The sequence below is a fragment of the Lissotriton vulgaris genome, chromosome 2_1 (assembly GCF_964263255.1).
Source record: "Lissotriton vulgaris chromosome 2_1, aLisVul1.2, whole genome shotgun sequence".
NCBI lineage: Eukaryota > Metazoa > Chordata > Amphibia > Caudata > Salamandridae > Lissotriton > Lissotriton vulgaris.
The window spans coordinates 804,379,210-804,397,636 of record NC_141687.1 but is presented as its reverse complement, the minus strand read 5'-3'; positions in this window follow the sequence as shown (position 1 = coordinate 804,397,636).

Genomic DNA, 18,427 nt, shown 5'->3' with positions numbered 1-18,427 from the left:
TAGGTCTTGCCCGGGCTCCCGGAGGGGGCTGGGGGCCGAGCGATCTGTGGGCACGTTCAACTATGCAGACCTGTGATAGTCCATCACCAAGGAACGGAGCATTTCTTCAATGTAGTCTTCGACCCCAGTCATCACGGTGGTCTCTGGAATCCTAAGAATTCTTAGGTTGTTACATCGCAAACTGGCTTGAAGGTATTCGTTCTTGTTTTTAATGACTTCCAGCACATTCCCCATTTGCAGCTTTTTCTCCCAGGTGGTATTGTTTTCGTCCTCTAGGGAAGAGGTGCGTTTTTTCAACCTCAGCAATGCGCTCACCATGGTTTGACACCTTGTCTCTGAGCATGTCCAGTCAGTCAGACATGAAGTCTATTTTGAGGTCGATTGAGGATAGGGATTGTTTCAATTCTGTAAACATCTTGCAAATGTTAGGCTCGCCGTGCGAGGTTGGCTGCAAACTGGTCGCTGCATGCTCTTCGGCCATCTGCATGGTTCCCCTGGGAGGTTTACGCTGCTCAAAGAAGATCTTGGGTTGCCTTGTACCAGTTTTTCCCATGCTTCACTACATGCTTCGCACCCAAGGGCATGCTGCCAACTGGATCAGTGGTCACTGTTGTTATCACTCTAGGACAATGGGGTACAGCTCCTTGCCTGACGCTATTATCCATATAGTCGCTCTCCCCCTCCAACAGTCTTGAGGCACAGCGTATCAGCACTGCGGCCGTCATAGTCTTCTCAACACAGGTGCAGCTAAAGCTGGATATCCCCTCTCCTTGCTTCCCACCGACTGACCCCTACCACCTCACCCCCAATCTGTTGCCAGGTCCACGATCAGGACAGACGTGCTAACGAAGGGAGGGCTGACCCAACACCAGTCACTCTATTGTGCCCCACACACCTGATTCAGTCCGCCGCTTACATTGTCTCTTCCTGCTGCACTGGGTCTGTGCCTCACCTAGGGGTCGCAGATGGTGTGCAGCATTTCCATCAGGAAAGTCTTGGTGCAAAGTTGTGTGTCCCTCTACACTCCCGCTATATTTGGTGTCCACTTAGAGGTATTAATCATGCTTCCTCCTAGCAGGCCTTGTGCATTGCCGATCAGCATAGGGAAAAGGTCAGATGGGGAGGATGCTGCTTAATTGTCCCAGTTCTGTCCCCCCTGTCACCATTGCATACCTCCTCCAGTCTCCCAAGTGAGTATGCAATGGGCCAACCTTGCTACTGGCCAGGTATCCAGTGCATCCCGGTCAGCGCCACAGGGCCCATGCGCCCCAGCCCAAAGGGCCACGGCCCAGTGCTGTCTCAGCTCATCAGTCTGTGACCCTCACAGCAGCAGCACAAAGGCGCTTGCAACCAGGCCATGACTCCTCCATGCTGGACAGACTCCTGGACGAAATCCCCTCAGCCTAGGCACACACTCGCTCACTTTCACCCCTGTCCCGCAGCATGGCACACCACACCCCATCATCTGTCATGACTCTCGGCCACAGTCCTCCCACTTCTCAGGGCTCACTGTGGCTCACAGCTCCTCATCGGCGACGGGGGTCCAGCGCAGAGCGCGCCGCCAGCTGCTCCCCATGTGCCAGGTGAGTCGGGAACCCTGGCCACCATACACGTCCTTTCTGCTCCTCTCTGAACGGCCGTCCAGCTCGCTCACTGCACACTCCACCACTCCGCAGACTGTGCAGCATCCCCCATTCAGCTTAGGCATTCGAGCCCGCCATCTTGGTTCCAGAGGCCATGCTCGCTGTTCAGCTCTCCTGTGAATTTCGCCCTCCTCAGTCCGCCACCATCGGCAAGTCTATCAGCCGCTCACCTAACAGGTCAGGTACATTTCCGGTCTTTTTCAGGTGCTGTCAGTGCCCCGATCTGCAGGATAAATGATGGATGATCCGTCCAGCCAGCAGAGCCTCACTAGGTGGCGGCCATCTTGCACCTAGTGACAAGATGCCCCCCCTGGTCAGTGACATCCTTAATGACATAAATAATGACATTTCAAGTGACATCCTTGATGATATCAATAATGGCATCATCCAGTGACTGTGAGTATTTCAAAAAAAGTTTATAAGTATTAAATATATATACACCAAGGTGTATTGATGAAATAGTGGGTGTATGAGAACCTGTATGGATGATTTAGTGGGTGTTTGACTGACTGCATAAATGAGTGATTATATGTGTCTCAGTGAATTTATGGGTGAGCGACTAGGTTGTGTGAATGTCTGTGCCAGTCTGTCAGTTGATGTGTAAATGGCTGCATGGGTTGGTGAATATGTTCATTAGTGACTATATAGGTTATTGATTGATTGTCTAAGTACCTGTATGGATGTATGAGTCTCAGTGTGGATAAGTGAGGGGGTATGTGACTGCCTGCAGGGATTAGTGAGTGGGTGAGTCAGTGGCTGTATGGGTTTGTGAGTGCATCACTGAGGGGCTTTATGGGTGAGTGAGTATGCATATGGCTGTGTCGGTGAGTGAACGGATGTGTTAGTGGGATAGGGGTGAGTTCCTGTATATGTATAGGGGAGTGTTGGAGTATATAAGTGATTGTATGTGTGAGTGAGTGATTGTGAGAGTGGATGTGTGGGTGAGTGTGGGCTTGTGACAGTGTATATATAGGTGTGTGAGTATGTGTTAGTATCTGTATGAATAAGTGAGTTAGTTTGTGTATAACTGTATTGATCACTAAGTGGCTGTGTGAGTGACTCTATGACTGAGTGAGTAGGTGTGTGAGTAGCTCTATGGGTGACTGAGACTGTGTGAGTGGCTGTATGGCTGTATGCATGGATATATCAGGGGCTTTATTAGTGGGTGAGTTGGTATGTGAGTGGCTGTATGGGTGACTGAGGGGATGTGTGTATAGACCTATGAGTGGGTTTGTATGTACTGGTATGGTTGTGTCAATGGTATTGAGAATGGTAGTGTGGATGAATGAAAGGTTATATTAGGGTGTGAGTGGGTGTGCGAGAGATTCTGTGGATGATGTAATCAGTGATGCAATTGGGATGTCATGAGTGATGTCATTGGTGATGTCACTGACCATGTCTTGAGTGATATAATATGTGAGGTCATAAGCAGTGCATTGCAGGGGTACGAGTTATAGTTAGCTCAGCTAGCTATATCTGCTGAATTTCTCTGGTTTTGTACGAGTTAAATGTCAGCCTAACAATAACGTCTGTGTAACCTTTGGTTTTTTCAGTATATATATATATTTTAATCCTACTTGTCAAGATGGTGGCGAAATAAATCTCCTGACCCCTCCAAAACGCATGTGTCGGTCCCGTTTCTTGTCAAGAAGCGGGAGTGGTGGTGGATATATATATATATATATATATATACCTATATATATATATTTTTTTATCCACACCACTCCACTCCCACGAGCTGGTTGCTTGCGCTTTCTCTCCCCAGAAAGAACGTGGAGCACAGACCCAGGTTAGTGCCAGAATTCTTCTTTATTTAGCTGTTGCTTTGTCGGCCATTATGCGTTTCGGTACACAACGTACCTTGATCATATTATATATATATATATATTACCTACTGACGGTCGCCAGTAGGTAGTTATACTTAAAACCTAGTTTCCATAGGAAACCTGCAACATTCTATTTGGAATAACTTTGGCGCCGGTGGACGAATCTTCACGAATTTCTCCAAGAAAATGGCCTGCTCCGCTCCTTCCCTGAAAGTTTGGGGGTGATTAGTGCAGTGGGGACCGAGAAAAAAGGGGGTCCCAAAACGTGTTTTCCCCATGCAATTTTCCATAAGACCTTTAGCCAGCGCTACAGCCCGAACGGCTGAACGGAATTTCACCAAATTTGGCAACAAGGTAGAGTTTGGTTCACAGATCACGCTTTTTGTGAAATGGTGTAAATCCATTTAGTAGTTCCTGAGAAAATCAAAAGTAAAATCATAAGTATATTTAGAGGTGCATACCGTAAGCTTACTGTAAGCTTACTGTACTCTGTACCTTTCCGAGCACGAGCTGCATGCTGATTGGCTGTCAACTGTCTGTCAACACTCCAAACCAGAAAGTGTTGGCAGCCATCTTGTGCCTCGGTAGACTGAGGCACAAGAAAGCAAAAAAACAAACGTGTAGAAAGCAAAAAGGGGGCAGGGTAGAAACACCCTGACCCCCTAGACCTGCTCAGGAGGTTCCACAAGGACCCCCAAGGCCCCCTCCCTAATTTCTTTTTTTGACAAAAATCGCAGGGTACGAGTACCGTACAAGTACCTTTCCGAGTACGAGCTGCATGCTCATTCCCTGTGAACACTCCAAACCAGGAAGTGTTGGCAGCCATCTTGTGCACGGTAGAAAGAGGCACAAGAAAACAGAAAAACAAACATGTGGAACGCAAAAAGGGGGCTGGGTGGAAACAGCTTGACCCCCTAGGCCTGCTCAGGTGGTCCCCCAAGGCTCCCATTTTTTTTAAAACTTGGTCTGCTTTTTTTCAAATTACCCCCCGGGGGACCAAATCCCGGGGGCATAGTGAAACAGAAGTGTGGGGGGGCCCAATCTCCCTCACACTGGCCCGGGGACCACCACCCCCCAGGGCAAAGCAACGCAGCCCCCTGGCAAATACTGTAGGTTTCAGGTGGGCTAGTTGGCCTCCGTTGACGCCCAGTATGCAAGGGGTATTGGTTCCCCCTCTGCAAATGCGCCGGGGGCTGCATTGAAAAGAGGTGTAAAAATGAGGGTGGCCTCATTACACCTCTTTGCAATGCAGCCCCCTGGCGCATATTGGAGGTTCCTGGTGGGCTAGTTGGCCCCCAGGGACCCCCAGTATGCAAGGGGAATTAGTTCCCCCTCTGCAAAGGCGCCCGGGGGCTGCGTTGCAGAGAGGTGTAAAAAGGGGCATGGCCTCAATACACGTCTCTGCAACGCAGCCTCCTGGTGCATACTGGAGGTTCCCGCTGGGCTAGTTGGCCCCCAGGGACCCCTAGTACGCAAGGGGACTTAATCTCCCAACTTAGAACACTCTACAGGGCGCGTTAGCACAATGGTGAAGGTAGGGGGCGGGTCTTGAGGTGATGTGAGTGCAAACATGCCCTGAGGCGCTTTTAGTTGGGTAATTATTTCCTGTTCAATCCAGAGGTCCCCTAGGGGGCAACTAGTCCAACAGGTATCTCCAGTAAGCGCCACGGAGCTGTGTTGCAGGGTGTTGTAAAAAGGGGGCGTGCCCTTTGAACGACTCTCTGCAACACAGCTGCCTGGCGCATACTGGAGGTACCTGGTGGGCTAGTTGGCTCACAAGGGACCTCAGGTTTGAAGAGGAAATAATACCCCAATCTAGCTTACTACTATTCTTGAAAAGTAAATTTAACTGTACTTACCAGTAACTTGAATTTCCTTTCGTAGGATATCATTGCCTGCTATATAAAATATATATAAATTAAAAAAATATTACATTTAAAAAAATATTACAATTTCAATATTTAAAAAAAAATAATTCAATTTATATTAAAAATGTGTAATGTAATTTATAAAATAAAATATCTAAAAATAAATAGTTTAACATAATGTAGTTAATCACTATAAAAAATATAACAATTAATACATTCAAAAATTATCATTAACAAAACCTTTGAAATTCACTGAAAAAACCATAGTTTTCAGCCATGTTATAGTTAAAAATTAGCATTTAAAAAACCTTGGAAATTCACAAAAAAAAGCATAGGTTTCAGCCAAGTTATAGATAAAAATTAGCATTTAAAAACCTTAGAAATTCACTCAAAAAACCATAGGTTTCTCACACGTTATAGTTAGTAATTAGCATTTTAAAAACCTTAGAAATTCACTGAAAAAACATAGGTTTCACACATGTTATAGTTAGCTGGACATTTCACTCATACAAAACTATTGAAATTCCCCCGTTATAGTAAATTCAGCTAACTATAACTTGCACGCCCGCAATGCACTGCTGATGACGTCACATCTTACATCACTCATGACATGGTCAGATGGTTTTCCCTGTGCCCACCTCCTCTTAGGTTGTTGTATTGCTCTTCATTCACAAAGCCCATAGCACACTGTCAGAATAACTGGTTGATCTCAGGAATTGTTCCAATGACATTGTTATTTAAATATAATCAGTGATCTAATCAACAATGTCTTTTATCAGCAGTGGTATAAAATGTGAAGTCATAAGCAGTGCATGATGATTAAGTATGAGCAAAATTTGTGGATACGCATTCCGCGCGAAATCAAATTCGCAAACCGCAAAATCCGCGAATTCATGCGAATTTGCGGATTTTTGGTTTTTGCGTGTTTGCGGGGTATTTTGCGTGTTTCCGGGGCTTTTTGCGTGTTCGCGGGCCGCTTGCATGGCAAAGTTACCCATGCGGTCGTGTATGGGCACAGCATCCTCTGGTTCACCACTGCCACCCTCTGGTTCATCATTGCCACCCTCTGGTTCACCACTGCCACCCTCTGGTTCAGCACTGCCACTCTCTGGTTCACCCGTACCACCTTCTGGTTCAGCACTGTCACCCTCTGGTTCACCACTGCCACACTCTGGTTCACGACTGCCACCCTCTGGTTCATCACAGCACCACTGGTTCACCACTGCCACCCTCTGGTTCACCCCTGCCACCCTCTGGTTCATCAAAGCACCCTCTGGTTCACCCCTGCCACCCTCTGGTACAGCACTGTCACCCTCTGGTTCACCACTGCCACCCTCTGGTTCACGACTGCCACCCTCTGGTTCATCAGAGCACCTCTGGTTCACCCTGCGCAGGAACGCCTCCTAAAAGTGGCAGAAGTGAAATCTACAAAAATTCACTCAGTCACTTTTAGGCCAATGCTGCATCAAAACCCTGCGCCTGCTTGAAGCAGACGCAATGCTTGATGCAGCATTGGGGAGATAGGGCCCCCCAGAGCATTGCTGGAGCTGCGTCGCAAGCGCGACGCAGCTCCAGCAATGCGCTGCTTTTACGGCACAGATGCGTGATGAATCTGTGCCATTTTTGCCTCATGGTGCGCCGCATTGTAAATGCTAAATACCAAAAGAGAAATGCCAATACTGATGGTCTGTTAAACTTCTTATTCCCAAAGCAAAGACATCCTTATCAAAGCTTGGTCGTGCTAATCAATAGCTTTTTTATTTTGACAAAATCATTTTGAAAGTACATCTTAGTGGAATGATTGTGATATGATTGAGTTTAGAATGTATGTTAGATTTTAAATTTCACTGTTTGTGTCCATTTTCTATGTACATGGTTCGGTTTCTATTCTTTTGAATAAGCATATGACTAAGATGTACTAGGAGTCACTGTGAGTGAGTGTTGGAGACAGCATGTGTGCAAGACTGTATGGGTGGATGAGTGAATGTTAGTGTGTGAATGACTGTCTCAATAGTGTCTTTATGAGTAAGTACATATGTTTTAAACTAGTATATGTGAGTATTAATGTATATAGGTGAGTATATATGAGAGTGAGAAGAGTTCCTGTATAAATAAGTATGTGTTTCTATAAGTGATTGTTTAAGAGAGTAAGTATATGTACGTTTCTATAGAAGTTAGTGTAGTGGTGTGTGTATAGCTGTATATGCAAGTAAATGGATGTTTGATAGTTTATCTGCATGTGTGAGTATGCGTGTGAGTAGCTCTATGTATGAGTGTAGGTGTGTAACAGGATGTACAGGTGTATGAGTACATATGATGAGTGAGTACATATATGAGTGACTATATATAATTGTTGGTGAATGAGTGGATGTGTATGTAGATTTTGGAATTACTGAATAGGTTGTTCTAACTGGTATTGGTATCTCCATTGTTTTGAAAATTTTTGTTTCTATTTTTCAATGTGTGTATCAAAGGTTATATTAGGGTGAAAGGAGGTCTGTCAGTCTTTCACAAGGATGATGTCATCAGTGATGTCTTTTGAGATGTCATCAGTGATGTCACGAGTGATGTCACTGACCATAGTCACTGATGACATCATCCAGTGACTATGGGTTTCTATAAAATGTAAATATGTTTTATATATATATATGCCAAGGTGTATTGAATGATGAATGGGTGTATAAGTCATAAGCAGTGCATGATGATTAAGTATGAGCGAAATTTGTGGATACGCATTCCGCGCGAAATCAAATTCGCAAACCGCAAAATCCGCGAATTCATGCGAATCTGCGGATTTTTGGTTTTTGCGTGTTTGCGGGGTATTTTGCGTGTTTCCGGGGCTTTTTGCGTGTTCGCGGGCCGCTTGCATGGCAAAGTTACCCATGCGGTCGTGTATGGGCACAGCATCCTCTGGTTCACCACTGCCACCCTCTGGTTCATCATTGCCACCCTCTGGTTGACCACTGCCACCCTCTGGTTCAGCACTGCCACTCTCTGGTTCACCCGTACCACCTTCTGGTTCAGCACTGTCACCCTCTGGTTCACCACTGCCACCCTCTGGTTCACGACTGCCACCCTCTGGTTCATCACAGCACCACTGGTTCACCACTGCCACCCTCTGGTTAACCACAGTCACCCTCTGGTTCAGCACTGCCACCCTCTGGTTCAGCACTGCCACCCTCTGGTTCACCACTGCCACCCTCTGGTTCACCACTGCCACCCTCTGGTTCACCCCTGCCACCCTCTGGTTCATCAAAGCACCCTCTGGTTCACCCCTGCCACCCTCTGGTACAGCACTGTCACCCTCTGGTTCACCACTGCCACCCTCTGGTTCACGACTGCCACCCTCTGGTTCATCAGAGCACCTCTGGTTCACCCTGCGCAGGAACGCCTCCTAAAAGTGGCTGAGTGAAATCTACAAAAATTCACTCAGTCACTTTTAGGCCAATGCTGCATCAAAACCCTGCGCCTGCTTGAAGCAGACGCAATGCTTGATGCAGCATTGGGGAGATAGGGCCCCCAAGAGCATTGCTGGAGCTGCGTCGCAAGCGCGACGCAGCTCCAGCAATGCGCTGCTTTTACGGCACAGACTGCCAGTCTGTCAGTTGATGTGTAAATGGCTGCATGGGTTGGTGAATATGTTCATTAGTGACTATATAGGTTATTGATTGATTGTCTAAGTACCTGTATGGATGTATGAGTCTCAGTGTGGATAAGTGAGGGGGTATGTGACTGCCTGCAGGGATTAGTGAGTGGGTGAGTCAGTGGCTGTATGGGTTTGTGAGTGCATCACTGAGGGGCTTTATGGGTGAGTGAGTATGCATATGGCTGTGTCGGTGAGTGAACGGATGTGTTAGTGGGATAGGGGTGAGTTCCTGTATATGTATAGGGGAGTGTTGGAGTATATAAGTGATTGTATGTGTGAGTGAGTGATTGTGAGAGTGGATGTATGGGTGAGTGTGGGCTTGTGACAGTGTATATATAGGTGTGTGAGTATGTGTTAGTATCTGTATGAATAAGTGAGTTAGTTTGTGTATAACTGTATTGATCACTAAGTGGCTGTGTGAGTGACTCTATGACTGAGTGAGTAGGTGTGTGAGTAGCTCTATGGGTGACTGAGACTGTGTGAGTGGCTGTATGGCTGTATGCATGGATATATCAGGGGCTTTATTAGTGGGTGAGTTGGTATGTGAGTGGCTGTATGGGTGACTGAGGGGATGTGTGTATAGACCTATGAGTGGGTTTGTATGTACTGGTATGGTTGTGTCAATGGTATTGAGAATGGTAGTGTGGATGAATGAAAGGTTATATTAGGGTGTGAGTGGGTGTGCGAGAGATTCTGTGGATGATGTAATCAGTGATGCAATTGGGATGTCATGAGTGATGTCATTGGTGATGTCACTGACCATGTCTTGAGTGATATAATATGTGAGGTCATAAGCAGTGCATTGCAGGGGTACGAGTTATAGTTAGCTCAGCTAGCTATATCTGCTGAATTTCTCTGGTTTTGTACGAGTTAAATGTCAGCCTAACAATAACGTCTGTGTAACCTTTGGTTTTTTCAGTATATATATATATATATATATATATATATATATATATATATATATATATATATTTTTTTTTATCCACACCACTCCACTCCCACGAGCTGGTTGCTTGCGCTTTCTCTCCCCAGAAAGAACGTGGAGCACAGACCCAGGTTAGTGCCAGAATTCTTCTTTATTTAGCTGTTGCTTTGTCGGCCATTATGTGTTTCGGTACACAACGTACCTTGATCATATTATATATATATATATATTACCTACTGACGGTCGCCAGTAGGTAGTTATACTTAAAACCTAGTTTCCATAGGAAACCTGCAACATTCTATTTGGAATAACTTTGGCGCCGGTGGACGAATCTTCACGAATTTCTCCAAGAAAATGGCCTGCTCCGCTCCTTCCCTGAAAGTTTGGGGGTGATTAGTGCAGTGGGGACCGAGAAAAAAGGGGGTCCCAAAACGTGTTTTCCCCATGCAATTTTCCATAAGACCTTTAGCCAGCGCTACAGCCCGAACGGCTGAACGGAATTTCACCAAATTTGGCAACAAGGTAGAGTTTGGTTCACAGATCACGCTTTTTGTGAAATGGTGTAAATCCATTTAGTAGTTCCTGAGAAAATCAAAAGTAAAATCATAAGTATATTTAGAGGTGCATACCGTAAGCTTACTGTAAGCTTACTGTACTCTGTACCTTTCCGAGCACGAGCTGCATGCTGATTGGCTGTCAACTGTCTGTCAACACTCCAAACCAGAAAGTGTTGGCAGCCATCTTGTGCCTCGGTAGACTGAGGCACAAGAAAGCAAAAAAACAAACGTGTAGAAAGCAAAAAGGGGGCAGGGTAGAAACACCCTGACCCCCTAGACCTGCTCAGGAGGTTCCACAAGGACCCCCAAGGCCCCCTCCCTAATTTCTTTTTTTGACAAAAATCGCAGGGTACGAGTACCGTACAAGTACCTTTCCGAGTACGAGCTGCATGCTCATTCCCTGTGAACACTCCAAACCAGGAAGTGTTGGCAGCCATCTTGTGCACGGTAGAAAGAGGCACAAGAAAACAGAAAAACAAACATGTGGAACGCAAAAAGGGGGCTGGGTGGAAACAGCTTGACCCCCTAGGCCTGCTCAGGTGGTCCCCCAAGGCTCCCATTTTTTTTTAAACTTGGTCTGCTTTTTTTCAAATTACCCCCCGGGGGACCAAATCCCGGGGGCATAGTGAAACAGAAGTGTGGGGGGGCCCAATCTCCCTCACACTGGCCCGGGGACCACCACCCCCCAGGGCAAAGCAACGCAGCCCCCTGGCACATACTGTAGGTTTCAGGTGGGCTAGTTGGCCTCCGTTGACGCCCAGTATGCAAGGGGTATTGGTTCCCCCTCTGCAAATGCGCCGGGGGCTGCATTGAAAAGAGGTGTAAAAATGAGGGTGGCCTCATTACACCTCTTTGCAATGCAGCCCCCTGGCGCATATTGGAGGTTCCTGGTGGGCTAGTTGGCCCCCAGGGACCCCCAGTATGCAAGGGGAATTAGTTCCCCCTCTGCAAAGGCGCCCGGGGGCTGCGTTGCAGAGAGGTGTAAAAAGGGGCATGGCCTCAATACACGTCTCTGCAACGCAGCCTCCTGGTGCATACTGGAGGTTCCCGCTGGGCTAGTTGGCCCCCAGGGACCCCTAGTACGCAAGGGGACTTAATCTCCCAACTTAGAACACTCTACAGGGCGCGTTAGCACAATGGTGAAGGTAGGGGGCGGGTCTTGAGGTGATGTGAGTGCAAACATGCCCTGAGGCGCTTTTTAAGTTGGGTAATTATTTCCTGTTCAATCCAGAGGTCCCCTAGGGGGCAACTAGTCCAACAGGTATCTCCAGTAAGCGCCACGGAGCTGTGTTGCAGGGTGTTGTAAAAAGGGGGCGTGCCCTTTGAACGACTCTCTGCAACACAGCTGCCTGGCGCATACTGGAGGTACCTGGTGGGCTAGTTGGCTCACAAGGGACCTCAGGTTTGAAGAGGAAATAATACCCCAATCTAGCTTACTACTATTCTTGAAAAGTAAATTTAACTGTACTTACCAGTAACTTGAATTTCCTTTCGTAGGATATCATTGCCTGCTATATAAAATATATATAAATTAAAAAAATATTACATTTAAAAAAATATTACAATTTCAATATTTTAAAAAAAATAATTCAATTTATATTAAAAATGTGTAATGTAATTTATAAAATAAAATATCTAAAAATAAATAGTTTAACATAATGTAGTTAATCACTATAAAAAATATAACAATTAATACATTCAAAAATTATCATTAACAAAACCTTTGAAATTCACTGAAAAAACCATAGTTTTCAGCCATGTTATAGTTAAAAATTAGCATTTAAAAAACCTTGGAAATTCACAAAAAAAAGCATAGGTTTCAGCCAAGTTATAGATAAAAATTAGCATTTAAAAACCTTAGAAATTCACTCAAAAAACCATAGGTTTCTCACACGTTATAGTTAGTAATTAGCATTTTAAAAACCTTAGAAATTCACTGAAAAAACATAGGTTTCACACATGTTATAGTTAGCTGGACATTTCACTCATACAAAACTATTGAAATTCCCCCGTTATAGTAAATTCAGCTAACTATAACTTGCACGCCCGCAATGCACTGCTGATGACGTCACATCTTACATCACTCATGACATGGTCAGATGGTTTTCCCTGTGCCCACCTCCTCTTAGGTTGTTGTATTGCTCTTCATTCACAAAGCCCATAGCACACTGTCAGAATAACTGGTTGATCTCAGGAATTGTTCCAATGACATTGTTATTTAAATATAATCAGTGATCTAATCAACAATGTCTTTTATCAGCAGTGGTATAAAATGTGAAGTCATAAGCAGTGCATGATGATTAAGTATGAGCAAAATTTGTGGATACGCATTCCGCGCGAAATCAAATTCGCAAACCGCAAAATCCGCGAATTCATGCGAATTTGCGGATTTTTGGTTTTTGCGTGTTTGCGGGGTATTTTGCGTGTTTCCGGGGCTTTTTGCGTGTTCGCGGGCCGCTTGCATGGCAAAGTTACCCATGCGGTCGTGTATGGGCACAGCATCCTCTGGTTCACCACTGCCACCCTCTGGTTCATCATTGCCACCCTCTGGTTCACCACTGCCACCCTCTGGTTCAGCACTGCCACTCTCTGGTTCACCCGTACCACCTTCTGGTTCAGCACTGTCACCCTCTGGTTCACCACTGCCACACTCTGGTTCACGACTGCCACCCTCTGGTTCATCACAGCACCACTGGTTCACCACTGCCACCCTCTGGTTCACCCCTGCCACCCTCTGGTTCATCAAAGCACCCTCTGGTTCACCCCTGCCACCCTCTGGTACAGCACTGTCACCCTCTGGTTCACCACTGCCACCCTCTGGTTCACGACTGCCACCCTCTGGTTCATCAGAGCACCTCTGGTTCACCCTGCGCAGGAACGCCTCCTAAAAGTGGCTGAGTGAAATCTACAAAAATTCACTCAGTCACTTTTAGGCCAATGCTGCATCAAAACCCTGCGCCTGCTTGAAGCAGACGCAATGCTTGATGCAGCATTGGGGAGATAGGGCCCCCCAGAGCATTGCTGGAGCTGCGTCGCAAGCGCGACGCAGCTCCAGCAATGCGCTGCTTTTACGGCACAGATGCGTGATGAATCTGTGCCATTTTTGCCTCATGGTGCGCCGCATTGTAAATGCTAAATACCAAAAGAGAAATGCCAATACTGATAGTCTGTTAAACTTCTTATTCCCAAAGCAAAGACATCCTTATCAAAGCTTGGTCGTGCTAATCAATAGCTTTTTTATTTTGACAAAATCATTTTGAAAGTACATCTTAGTGGAATGATTGTGATATGATTGAGTTTAGAATGTATGTTAGATTTTAAATTTCACTGTTTGTGTCCATTTTCTATGTACATGGTTCGGTTTCTATTCTTTTGAATAAGCATATGACTAAGATGTACTAGGAGTCACTGTGAGTGAGTGTTGGAGACAGCATGTGTGCAAGACTGTATGGGTGGATGAGTGAATGTTAGTGTGTGAATGACTGTCTCAATAGTGTCTTTATGAGTAAGTACATATGTTTTAAACTAGTATATGTGAGTATTAATGTATATAGGTGAGTATATATGAGAGTGAGAAGAGTTCCTGTATAAATAAGTATGTGTTTCTATAAGTGATTGTTTAAGAGAGTAAGTATATGTACGTTTCTATAGAAGTTAGTGTAGTGGTGTGTGTATAGCTGTATATGCAAGTAAATGGATGTTTGATAGTTTATCTGCATGTGTGAGTATGCGTGTGAGTAGCTCTATGTATGAGTGTAGGTGTGTAACAGGATGTACAGGTGTATGAGTACATATGATGAGTGAGTACATATATGAGTGACTATATATAATTGTTGGTGAATGAGTGGATGTGTATGTAGATTTTGGAATTACTGAATAGGTTGTTCTAACTGGTATTGGTATCTCCATTGTTTTGAAAATTTGTGTTTCTATTTTTCAATGTGTGTATCAAAGGTTATATTAGGGTGAAAGGAGGTCTGTCAGTCTTTCACAAGGATGATGTCATCAGTGATGTCTTTTGAGATGTCATCAGTGATGTCACGAGTGATGTCACTGACCATAGTCACTGATGACATCATCCAGTGACTATGGGTTTCTATAAAATGTAAATATGTTTTATATATATATATATGCCAAGGTGTATTGAATGATGAATGGGTGTATAAGTCATAAGCAGTGCATGATGATTAAGTATGAGCTAAATTTGTGGATACGCATTCCGCGCGAAATCAAATTCGCAAACCGCAAAATCCGCGAATTCATGCGAATCTGCGGATTTTTGGTTTTTGCGTGTTTGCGGGGTATTTTGCGTGTTTCCGGGGCTTTTTGCGTGTTCGCGGGCCGCTTGCATGGCAAAGTTACCCATGCGGTCGTGTATGGGCACAGCATCCTCTGGTTCACCACTGCCACCCTCTGGTTCATCATTGCCACCCTCTGGTTGACCACTGCCACCCTCTGGTTCAGCACTGCCACTCTCTGGTTCACCCGTACCACCTTCTGGTTCAGCACTGTCACCCTCTGGTTCACCACTGCCACCCTCTGGTTCACGACTGCCACCCTCTGGTTCATCACAGCACCACTGGTTCACCACTGCCACCCTCTGGTTAACCACAGTCACCCTCTGGTTCAGCACTGCCACCCTCTGGTTCAGCACTGCCACCCTCTGGTTCACCACTGCCACCCTCTGGTTCACCACTGCCACCCTCTGGTTCACCCCTGCCACCCTCTGGTTCATCAAAGCACCCTCTGGTTCACCCCTGCCACCCTCTGGTACAGCACTGTCACCCTCTGGTTCACCACTGCCACCCTCTGGTTCACGACTGCCACCCTCTGGTTCATCAGAGCACCTCTGGTTCACCCTGCGCAGGAACGCCTCCTAAAAGTGGCTGAGTGAAATCTACAAAAATTCACTCAGTCACTTTTAGGCCAATGCTGCATCAAAACCCTGCGCCTGCTTGAAGCAGACGCAATGCTTGATGCAGCATTGGGGAGATAGGGCCCCCCAGAGCATTGCTGGAGCTGCGTCGCAAGCGCGACGCAGCTCCAGCAATGCGCTGCTTTTACGGCACAGATGCGTGATGCATCTGTGCCATTTTTGCCTCATGGTGCGCCGCATTGTAAATGCTAAATACCAAAAGAGAAATGCCAATACTGATGGTCTGTTAAACTTCTTATTCCCAAAGCAAAGACATCCTTATCAAAGCTTGGTCGTGCTAATCAATAGCTTTTTTATTTTGACAAAATCATTTTGAAAGTACATCTTAGTGGAATGATTGTGATATGATTGAGTTTAGAATGTATGTTAGATTTTAAATTTCACTGTTTGTGTCCATTTTCTATGTACATGGTTCGGTTTCTATTCTTTTGAATAAGCATATGACTAAGATGTACTAGGAGTCACTGTGAGTGAGTGTTGGAGACAGCATGTGTGCAAGACTGTATGGGTGGATGAGTAAATGTTAGTGTGTGAATGACTGTCTCAATAGTGTCTTTATGAGTAAGTACATATGTTTTAAACTAGTATATGTGAGTATTAATGTATATAGGTGAGTATATATGAGAGTGAGAAGAGTTCCTGTATAAATAAGTATGTGTTTCTATAAGTGATTGTTTAAGAGAGTAAGTATATGTACGTTTCTATAGAAGTTAGTGTAGTGGTGTGTGTATAGCTGTATATGCAAGTAAATGGATGTTTGATAGTTTATCTGCATGTGTGAGTATGCGTGTGAGTAGCTCTATGTATGAGTGTAGGTGTGTAACAGGATGTACAGGTGTATGAGTACATATGATGAGTGAGTACATATATGAGTGACTATATATAATTGTTGGTGAATGAGTGGATGTGTATGTAGATTTTGGAATTACTGAATAGGTTGTTCTAACTGGTATTGGTATCTCCATTGTTTTGAAAATTTTTGTTTCTATTTTTCAATGTGTGTATCAAAGGTTATATTAGGGTGAAAGGAGGTCTGTCAGTCTTTCACAAGGATGATGTCATCAGTGATGTCTTTTGAGATGTCATCAGTGATGTCACGAGTGATGTCACTGACCATAGTCACTGATGACATCATCCAGTGACTATGGGTTTCTATAAAATGTAAATATGTTTTATATATATATATGCCAAGGTGTATTGAATGATGAATGGGTGTATAAGAGTCAGGATGGATGATTAAGTAGGTGTGTGACTGACTGTATAAATGAGTAATTAATTGTGTCTTACTTAATGCATGTGCTAGCGACTTATACAGACTTTCACACTATTTAGGTTGTCAGTTGGTGTGTAAGCGGTTGCATGGGGTGGTTAGCAGCTAAATAAGGATCTATATGGGCTATTGTTTGGTTGTCTGAGTATTTGTATGGGTGCCTGAGTATCTGTGTAGGTGGGCGGGGGTGTGACTCTGTGCATAGATAATTGAGTGGATAATTCACTGGGTATATGTGTTCAAGACTGTATCTGTGAAGGGCTGGATGGCTGGGTGAGTGTGTGTATGTGTTGATGAGGGAATAGATGCCTCAGTGGTACATGTGTGAGTAACTGCATATGTGAAAGGCAGTATATCTGCATGTTGAAGTGTATAAATGACTACTTGTGAGGGTGACTGATTGCGAGCCTGCCTATATGGATCAGTGTGTGCTTGTATTAGGTATTGTATTAGAGTGTAAGTATGTGTTAGTATATATTTAAATATGTGAGGTGGTATGTGTATAACTGTACAGGTGAGTAAATTAAAGTGTGATTGATTATTTCCATGACTGACTAGGTGTGTGAATAACTCTATCAATGAGAGGTGGTGTGTGAGTGTCTGTATAGATATGTGAGTGCATATGATAATGCCGTATTGATGGCTGACTGAATGTATGAGTGACTGCCTGGGTGAATGAGTGGATGTGTGTGTAGACCTACAAATTAGTGAGTGGATATGTACTAACTGGTATTGGTGTATTAATTGTTTCAAAAATTATAGTCTGTATTTTAGAGTGGGTGTATCAAGTATTATATTAGGGTCTGATGAGGTGCATCTGATTTTCACATGGATGATGGTATCAGTGATGTCATTTGAGATGTCATCAGTGATGTCACTGACCAAGGCATGAATGATGTAATCTGTGATGTCATCAGCAGTGCATTGTGGGGGTGTGCGTTATAGTTAGCTCAACTATTTATAACAGCGGGATTTCATAGTTTTCTAGGAGTAAAATGTCCAACTAACTATGACGTCCCTGAAACCTATGTTTTTTTCAGTGAATTTTTAAGGTTTTTTAAATGCATAATTTCTAACTATAACGTCCCTGAAACCTGTAGTTTTTTCAGTGAATTTTTAAGGTTTTTTAAATGCTAATTTCTAACTATACGTGCCTGAAACCTATGTATTTTTCAGTGAATTTCAAAGGTTTTTTAAATGCTATTTTCAAGTTATAATGTTCATTAAACCTATTTTTTTCTGTGTTTTTAAATTATCATCCCATTCTCAACCTGGTGAAAACTGCAAATCTGAGAATCTCACCACTTTTCCATCCATATCTTCTGCCAAAAAAATCACCACAAACGAGAGCCACAATTAACGCTATTGATATGCAAAGTAAGCGTTCCCGTGGGAAAAAAAACGAAAACACCACTTCCCCATATTTTCAAAGACCAGCCAAATCTACAATGCGATGCAAAAACAGTAAGAAATTAACATCAACTGGTGTAGGGAGGTCGGCTATCTACAGCGTGAATTGGACCCAACTCACAGCCACATCTAAAAATCAACACGTTATACAGCTAGTGATCAAGCAGCTCCGACAGGAAACAAGGCTACAACACCCAGTGCGACAACCACCAGAACCTTCCCCCGGACCTCCCCACCGACTACCACCGACGCAGCGCAAAACAGGACATCGGGCCTTCCCAAAATGCCATGGCCCCTCAGCCGCACAATAGCTGAATTTTTGGAGATGTGGCAACCAAGTATGTGC